This window comes from Silurus meridionalis, chromosome 23 (assembly GCF_014805685.1).
Source record: "Silurus meridionalis isolate SWU-2019-XX chromosome 23, ASM1480568v1, whole genome shotgun sequence".
NCBI classification, from domain to species: domain Eukaryota; kingdom Metazoa; phylum Chordata; class Actinopteri; order Siluriformes; family Siluridae; genus Silurus; species Silurus meridionalis.
This window is the reverse complement of record NC_060906.1, coordinates 2,669,255-2,676,754: the sequence shown is the minus strand read 5'-3', so window position 1 is coordinate 2,676,754 and position 7,500 is coordinate 2,669,255. Positions and strand designations below refer to the sequence as shown.

The 7,500-nt window shown below is 37.4% G+C and overlaps 2 protein-coding genes across 2 annotated transcripts in view; one reads left to right on the top strand and one right to left on the bottom strand.

Annotated features, from left to right (window-relative positions):
* The window catches only part of LOC124377340 (ribonuclease inhibitor-like), a 351,047-nt gene that overhangs the window by 54,708 nt on the left and 288,839 nt on the right, over window positions 1–7,500 (bottom strand). The window lies entirely within an intron of this gene.
* LOC124376841 (NACHT, LRR and PYD domains-containing protein 14-like) overlaps window positions 1–7,500 on the top strand; it is a 216,556-nt gene that overhangs the window by 81,406 nt on the left and 127,650 nt on the right. The window lies entirely within an intron of this gene.

The window sequence follows — 7,500 nt, the reverse complement described above, 5'->3', positions numbered from 1 at the left end:
CTTAACCACTCGGCCACGACTACAACACAAGTCACTGTTATCCACTACTTAAATTGGAAGCCCTATTAACACAACAACCTGTAAACTTACTGGATCGGGGTAATTCATAGGATATGTAAACAGAAAGTGAATCGTAGTCAGCAGGATTCGACCCTGCGCGGGGAGACCCCAATGGATTTCTAGTCCATCGCCTTAACCACTCGGCCACAACTACTACACAACTTTTTATTATCCCCTACTTAAACTGGAAGCAATATTAACACAACAACCTGTAAAGTTACTGGATCGGGGTAATTCATAGGAAATGTAAATAGAAAGTGAATCGTAGTCGGCAGGATTCGAGTGGAGACCCCAATGGATTTCAAGTCAATCACCTTAAAAGACCAGAGAAGAAAGAGGTTAGGTGGTGGCTGTGGGAGCTCAGGCTTGTGAGTTGGAGGACCCAACCTAACTCCCCCTCCGTCACTGAGAGTAAGAGAGTGAAAAGTGTGTGTGACGGGTGTGTGTGGTTGTCCACAATGCTGTTTGCTATGCAGATGCAGCTGGTGGTGTAAATGTCCATGATAGAGGGAAGAGAGACTCCGATGATCTTCTAAGTGGTCCTTACTATCCTCAGTAGGGTCTTGCGCTCCAAGACTGTGCAGTTCCCAAATTAGGCAGTGATGCAGCTGCTCGGGATGCTCTCAATGGTCCCTCTGTAGAACGTGGTCAGGTTGGGGGGGTGGGAGACAAGCTTTCCTCAGCCTTCTCAGGAAGTAAAGATGCTGCTGGGCTTTTTTGGTGATGGGGCTGGAGGAGCCTTTCCTGTTTGCACATACTTGGGTATACACCATGAAGTTAAAAATCCTGAATCGCATTGACCTGGATGCTTCAGCAATAATGTAATACATTCTCAATAACTGATATGTTTAGGTTTTTTTGCTGTTTTTTTTTTTGTTACTTAAACAGCAAATACACAATGTTGTGAATGCAGCTTGAGAAACTCCATGCCATTGGATACAAGGCTGTTCTGCTTCTTTGCAAGGAGACAAAAAGAATGAAGTCAAGTGTGAAATATTAACCCCTCTCTGCACACTCTACACCTATGCCCAGGACTACCTTCAGAAGATGGGTTCACTTTATGAATACCTTTGTGAAGGTGAGATGCAGCACTGCATTCTTAAAGTCACAGTTCACAACTTGTGTTAAGTATGGCAAAGATTTGCATAAACGTTTAAATCTTAAAGGGACGGCTCCCCCTAAAACTTGAATTCATCGCCTTAAACTCCTAACCTCCTTGACAGTGGAAACTTAGGAGAGGTTTCCATTTTTATATAACCAACACAGAGTTTGTTAGCACAATACTGTGTCTTTTAATACAATTCAACATTTTAAATATTCATTTAGCTTTAGACACGGCCAAACAGCACTTCCTCAAACCATTTTCTAATATTTGGCAAACTACAACATGTCTCCAAAATATTTTTTTTACCTGTCCACTGTCACAGTTTTATCTGCATAGTATTGTGAGGATTGATTGAAGTAATTGCACAAAATTTGCTGATAAAGATGACGTTTTGTCCTTAATTTTCGTATTTAATCAGTCATTGATGACTGAAATGTAGTTTTAGAGTGAACCATCTCTTAAACTATTTTCTTATTCAGTCCCCAAAAGAGAGCAAGCTTTTGGGAATGTTGGGAAGAGCACAACACATGCATGTCAAGTTCCAGCTCACCACATTTGCAATTTGGCATCCAGGAACCCACAGAATTTGACTGTATGATTTAAACAGATTAACATTTAAAACATAGAGATTAACCAGGAGTTTAAACTGCACTGGTTTTAAATAAGGAAAACACTCGTTCAACTTGCAGAGGATGGAAACAGGATTCCAGTGGCAATGATGACCAGCTGATGACGCTGCGTCTCACACCCTGTGATCCATTGGAGAACACAAGCAACCCAGAGTAGGTGAGGACCACACAGGTGGAAGAGACAAGAACATGCTGGTGGAGCCCATGAGTAATACATAAGGGCAGATGGAGCGGATGAGCACTGCAGAGGAGCAGGTGGAGCAGATCAGCACTATGGAGGAGCAGGTGGAGCAGATCAGCACTATGGAGGAGCAGGTGGAGCAGATCAGCACTATGGAGGAGCAGATGGAAGATCAGCACTATGGGGAGCAGGTGGAGCAGATCAGCACTATGGAGGAGCAGGTGGAGCAGATCAGCACTATGGAGGAGCAGGTGGAGCAGATCAGCACTATGGAGGAGCAGGTGGAGCAGATCAGCACTATGGAGGAGCAGATGGAGAAGATCAGCACTATGGAGGAGCAGGTGGAGAAGATCAGCACTATGGAGGGACAAGGTAATTAAGACATCTTTAAAGTTAGTTTAATTTTGTAAAGGCTTAAATTGTTTAAAATATGTGGTACCTTAAAATTGCTCGATGTCTAAGGCTTTTCCCCATAGAGCTTTATGCAGGTCCGGGCTGCATGATATCTTTTCAGCGTCAGTGCTGCAATGTAAGTAATGCAGTAAGATAATTACACTTGATAAGATTTCTTAAAATAAGAAAACATACCAAGCCTTTAGAAAATAGCAAATTGTTTTAAAACAAGGATTAAAATACTTATTTAAAGCAGTATATTTAGTGTAATTTACTTAAAACTAAGTTAATGATTCTTTTTTTAAGAGTTTGCTTTTCCTAATTTGTGTGAAAAGATCTTAAAACCAGAGCTATTAAACAAGACAATTCTTATTAATTTAGGATTTGTCATAAGGTAATCTGTCTTAAAATGAGTAAAGCATTTAAACTTAAAACAAGGTTATATAAACTAAAATCAAGGCCATGCATTCAGAGTCAAAAATTATTTATTCAAATGAAAACCTGTCTTCTTACACAGAATAGTTACCATGCACAAAACAAAGCTTACTTTACTGCTTCTCAAAATACTTCAACTTACTGTAACATAAAACAGTACATGTGTTGCCATTGCTGAACACGGAATCACAATCAACATGAGAATCTGACACTGTAATAAAACTACAAAACAACTTGTAACAGAGATGCCAAAGAAAAAAGAACAAAAACACACAAGTCTTCTGTATAAACACCCCCACACACACACACGCACAAAAAAAGAGTTAAACTCACTGAATTTACTTTATTATTTACCCCTACTACTTCCCAGTAATCACCAATATATTACTTCCCAATAAAGTCTTTCCATTCTGTCATGTTTTTTTTATATGAAGCTGTGGCACTCATGAATTGAATCCCCTAATATTTCTGTCTGAATGATGCAATTGCACTTAAAACTGGAAATGAATAAATTGTAATAAATAAATGGGTTGTACATAAATACAACTCTAAAATAATCTGTATGTAGGCTTGTTAAAAAAAAAAGGTCAAGTTCAATTGCTTCTTCTGGAGAAGTGGGTGGGTTTAGATAGATTTCTGACATTACTAGGCAACAAACAGTCTCATCACATAGATGTGGTCCTCTTGACAGGCATTTCTCTTTACAAGCGTGTACTTGTTCTAGTGTAACGAAGGTCATAAGAACCGTATCAAAACCTAAAAAAGAGGTTTTACAAATGCACAATCATTTAAAATCATATTTAAATATATTATTTTAAGGTTTTGGGAATCAAATATTGCCAAAAGAAATTAGTAAAAGTCACAAACCAGAAATATTTATGAGATTAAATAATTAAGAGGAGCTCTGCCTTAATGATTGTTCTTCATCATCATTGGTGCTGATCAGAGGGGGAGGAGCCTTGAACAGAAAAAAAGATGCATGCTATTAGCAGTACTAAAAAGGAAAAAAAAAACTAAATGAAAACCCAAGCTGATGACTTTGTGCCTTGTCTTCTCATGGTTGTTTTGTTTTTTTCTCCCTCCCTTGTTCCCTCTTCCCAATTAGTTTGACATCTCTCTTTGATGCTGGATGAGGAGTTCTCGGAGCTCTGGAATTATAATCGTTTCTACTATCAGCTAGGAGCTCAACATTGGTGGAGACTGGCGAGCCCCTTGTTTCCTCTGAACCTGGATCATTTTCTGTTCTTCATCTGTGTGCTAGAACCATAAGTGCACCATTTTCTTTTTTTTCTCCCTCTCTCTTCCTGGATTTCCATGAACTTTTTTTGGAATGTGTTGCAGGTCTGAATGACAGGAAAGGATGTATATTTACAAATGACATGAAGTTTTGAGCAAAGAAAACATGAAATATTTTATGTTCATATTGTCTGCAATGAAATACAAGTCAAAGTAAATTTAGAAATCACTACTTTCTTTTTTTATTTGCGTTTTCCATACTGTCCCAACTTTTTCTGATTTGGGGTTGTAGTTTTCTAGTTTTTCCATTGTGGGACGATTTTACAGTCTTTAAAACGATTTGCATCAAAACTGAATACATAGAATCTATCGAGTCTCGCCATAGATAAAACATTATCCCTGCTGTGTTTTGTGTTTTCGAATTTTGCTTGTACTTTTAAAATGTGCCCTTTAACTATTTTTTCCATTGTGTAAGACAGGGGTGGCCAACCAGTCAGAGACCGAGAGCCACATTTTTGACCGTGTTACATAAAGAGCCACATCATACACATGGGCACACATGAACATCACCATCCTTCCTCTTACACACACACACACACACACACACACACCTGCTCAGACAGATTTATTGTAAATGTCACACACTAACATAATGACAGAAATTGACTCCTACAGTTTTAAGACCACAGGCCAGTCATTTTCAACATTTAACATTGTGTGCACTGTCTCTCACACACAAACTCTGTTTAACCAAATCCACAAACAAAAACATAATAATTTACAATAGCGTTTTTCTTTTACTCTGCATGTTACTTAGTGGGACTTTTGGCATCCTTGCCTTGAACAATCCCCTTTAAATCTGCCTCGTATTCAGTTGTTGCCACTCGGAGCAATTATTTCACGTGTGTGTCAGTCAGAACAGATCGATGCTTTGATTTCACGTGTTTCAGTGTAGAAAACAGACTTTGTGTTTTTTTTTTTATGTGCGTGTTCACTTCGCTGAGTTTAATACGGCATTTTCACAAATGCGCATGCGTGAGATGAATATACCGCAGGGGGCAATTAATTTTACAGGGGCCACATGAGAAAGCTGAATTGTGTCAGAGGGCCACACCAACGATAATATTTTAGGGATGCACGAAATGAAAATTCAATTCAAATGGCAATGAAATCCATCATTTTTTGGTTTATGCCTTTTGCCTCGGCACCATCACTGGAAAACTTTCCTGCCTTTTCGAAAACGTCCTCTACAGACGGAGTGCGCATGCTCGGATTGACTACTTTTCTGCGCCGCGTTCTTCTTATATTTAGATGGCAATCGGGATGTTTGAATTTCAGGTGATAAATTAAACTCGACTTGGAGAAACTCCTGGTGGTCTTTAGGCCATTAGGGTTGCACAAGCAGTGCCGTCGCAGCCGGATAAATGAGGAGGGTTGTGTTAGGAAGGACATCCAGCGTAAAAACATGTGCCAAATCAAACATGCGGATGATCTGCTGTGGCGCCCCCTAATGGGAGAAGCAGAAAGAAAGTTTTATTAATGTATTTTTGTATCTAACAATATTCTGCATATATAAAAAATAGGATAGCTATTATAAAATTGTAAAATATATATTAAAATAAAGAATATAGAAAAGTAACAACAATTTCATTCATTTTATTATTTGCTTAATTATTCATGATTCAATGAGAACCCGTCCATTTTTATTAAATATAGAAAGGCGAAATTAAAACTTTATTTAAAAATGTATACACTACGTCCTTTTTTTAGTTGGATATTTAATAAATAAATCTACCAAAAATATAAACATTAAACATCTGTTTTTACTAATAAAATCTGCCATGAAGCACATGTCCGACAAGTAAAAACCGTACGTGTGGAAACAGATTAAACATACCAAAAGTACCGCTCGACGACAAGTTGCAATGTCTCATATCACCACTAGATGGTAGCATTTTACTACTACAGTGGTCCCCTGGTTATCGAACGGCTCGGCTATCGAACATTACGGTTAGCGAACAGTGGTCCGAACGAAATTTTGGTCCGGTGAACGAACAAAGTTCCAGTTAAGAACGCTGCCCAACAGCGAGGGAAGAAACTGCGAAGGAACAGGGCATTCCCTGAAGCACCATGACAGCCACCGTAGGGGGCGTGGCTGGGGGATTCCTGACAGTATTAATGTCTGGTTAAAAATAGGAAAAATGGTTAATTATTGGGTATTGGTGGAGTTCGAACGATTAATTGGTTTTCCATTATTTCTTATGGAATAATTAGGTCCGGTTTTCGAACATATCGGATTTCGAACGGTTTTAAGGGACGAATTAAGTTCGATAACCGGGGGGACCACTGTACAAAAATCGCCAACGTTCAGATTTTTTTTTATTTTACCTCAAATTTCATTAAAATTACACTTAAACTGTAAAGAGTCTGTTATTATCAATATAATCATCTTATTATTATTGATAATAATAATAATAATAATAATAATAATAATAAATCTAGCAATGTATCTTGTATCTAATAATATTCTACATATATAAAAAATAGGATAGCTATTATAAAATTTTAAATATATAATATAATAAAAATATAATTATAAAATACATTATGATGTATCTTTGCCCTGCAAACCACACTGAAAGTTGAGACATGAATAAATTGTACCTTTGATCCAGCAGCAGCAGCAGCAGGAGTGTGTGGAGGTTCTCCTAAAGATCTCCGTCTGGACTCTGATTTCATGATCAGAGGTGTAAAGAATCAGGACACTGGAAGAAAATGCAGAGGTTCATGACTCCAGAATGTCCACTAGCTGTTCCCGAGCAGCTCAGCTGCTACATTTCACTGTATCTCACCTTTGGGTAAAAATCCGCTAAATCAAGACAAAACGGGTCACAAACACAGATCACAATGCAGTGGGCGGGGCCAACGGGCTTGAGTTCTAAATCTGCAAACATCATTGGCTCAGACATTGTCAGAAAAGTTAAATCTGATTGGTTGTCTGTAATAATATCAAATATATAATATGAAATATTTCATATAATAAAATTATTTTTATATATAAATACATGAATTCAGTCCTGAAACAATCCAGAATAGTGGGTTAAAAGTCACATGTGTAATGAGTTTATATTTCAACTTTGAAGAAAATACAATAAAGGAGATTCCTATAAACATTATTCTAATAATAATAATAATAAATCTGATAATAATGTAGCAACAGTGTAACAATAACTCAACAAATATTTTGTTTTGTTTAATGAAAAATGAAAAATAGTAGTTTTAAAATGTATATGTCACACAATAATATAAAATATAATGTTCTATATGAATGTTTATTTTCCACAGAAATGCCAGTGTTGAAAAACAGCTTCTGGAACTTAAAGGTGTGTAAAGTTTTGATATTTCTGTCTTCAGTGTGTAAGAAAGTACAAGGTGATTATTACTGCATGATTCAGTTCTAT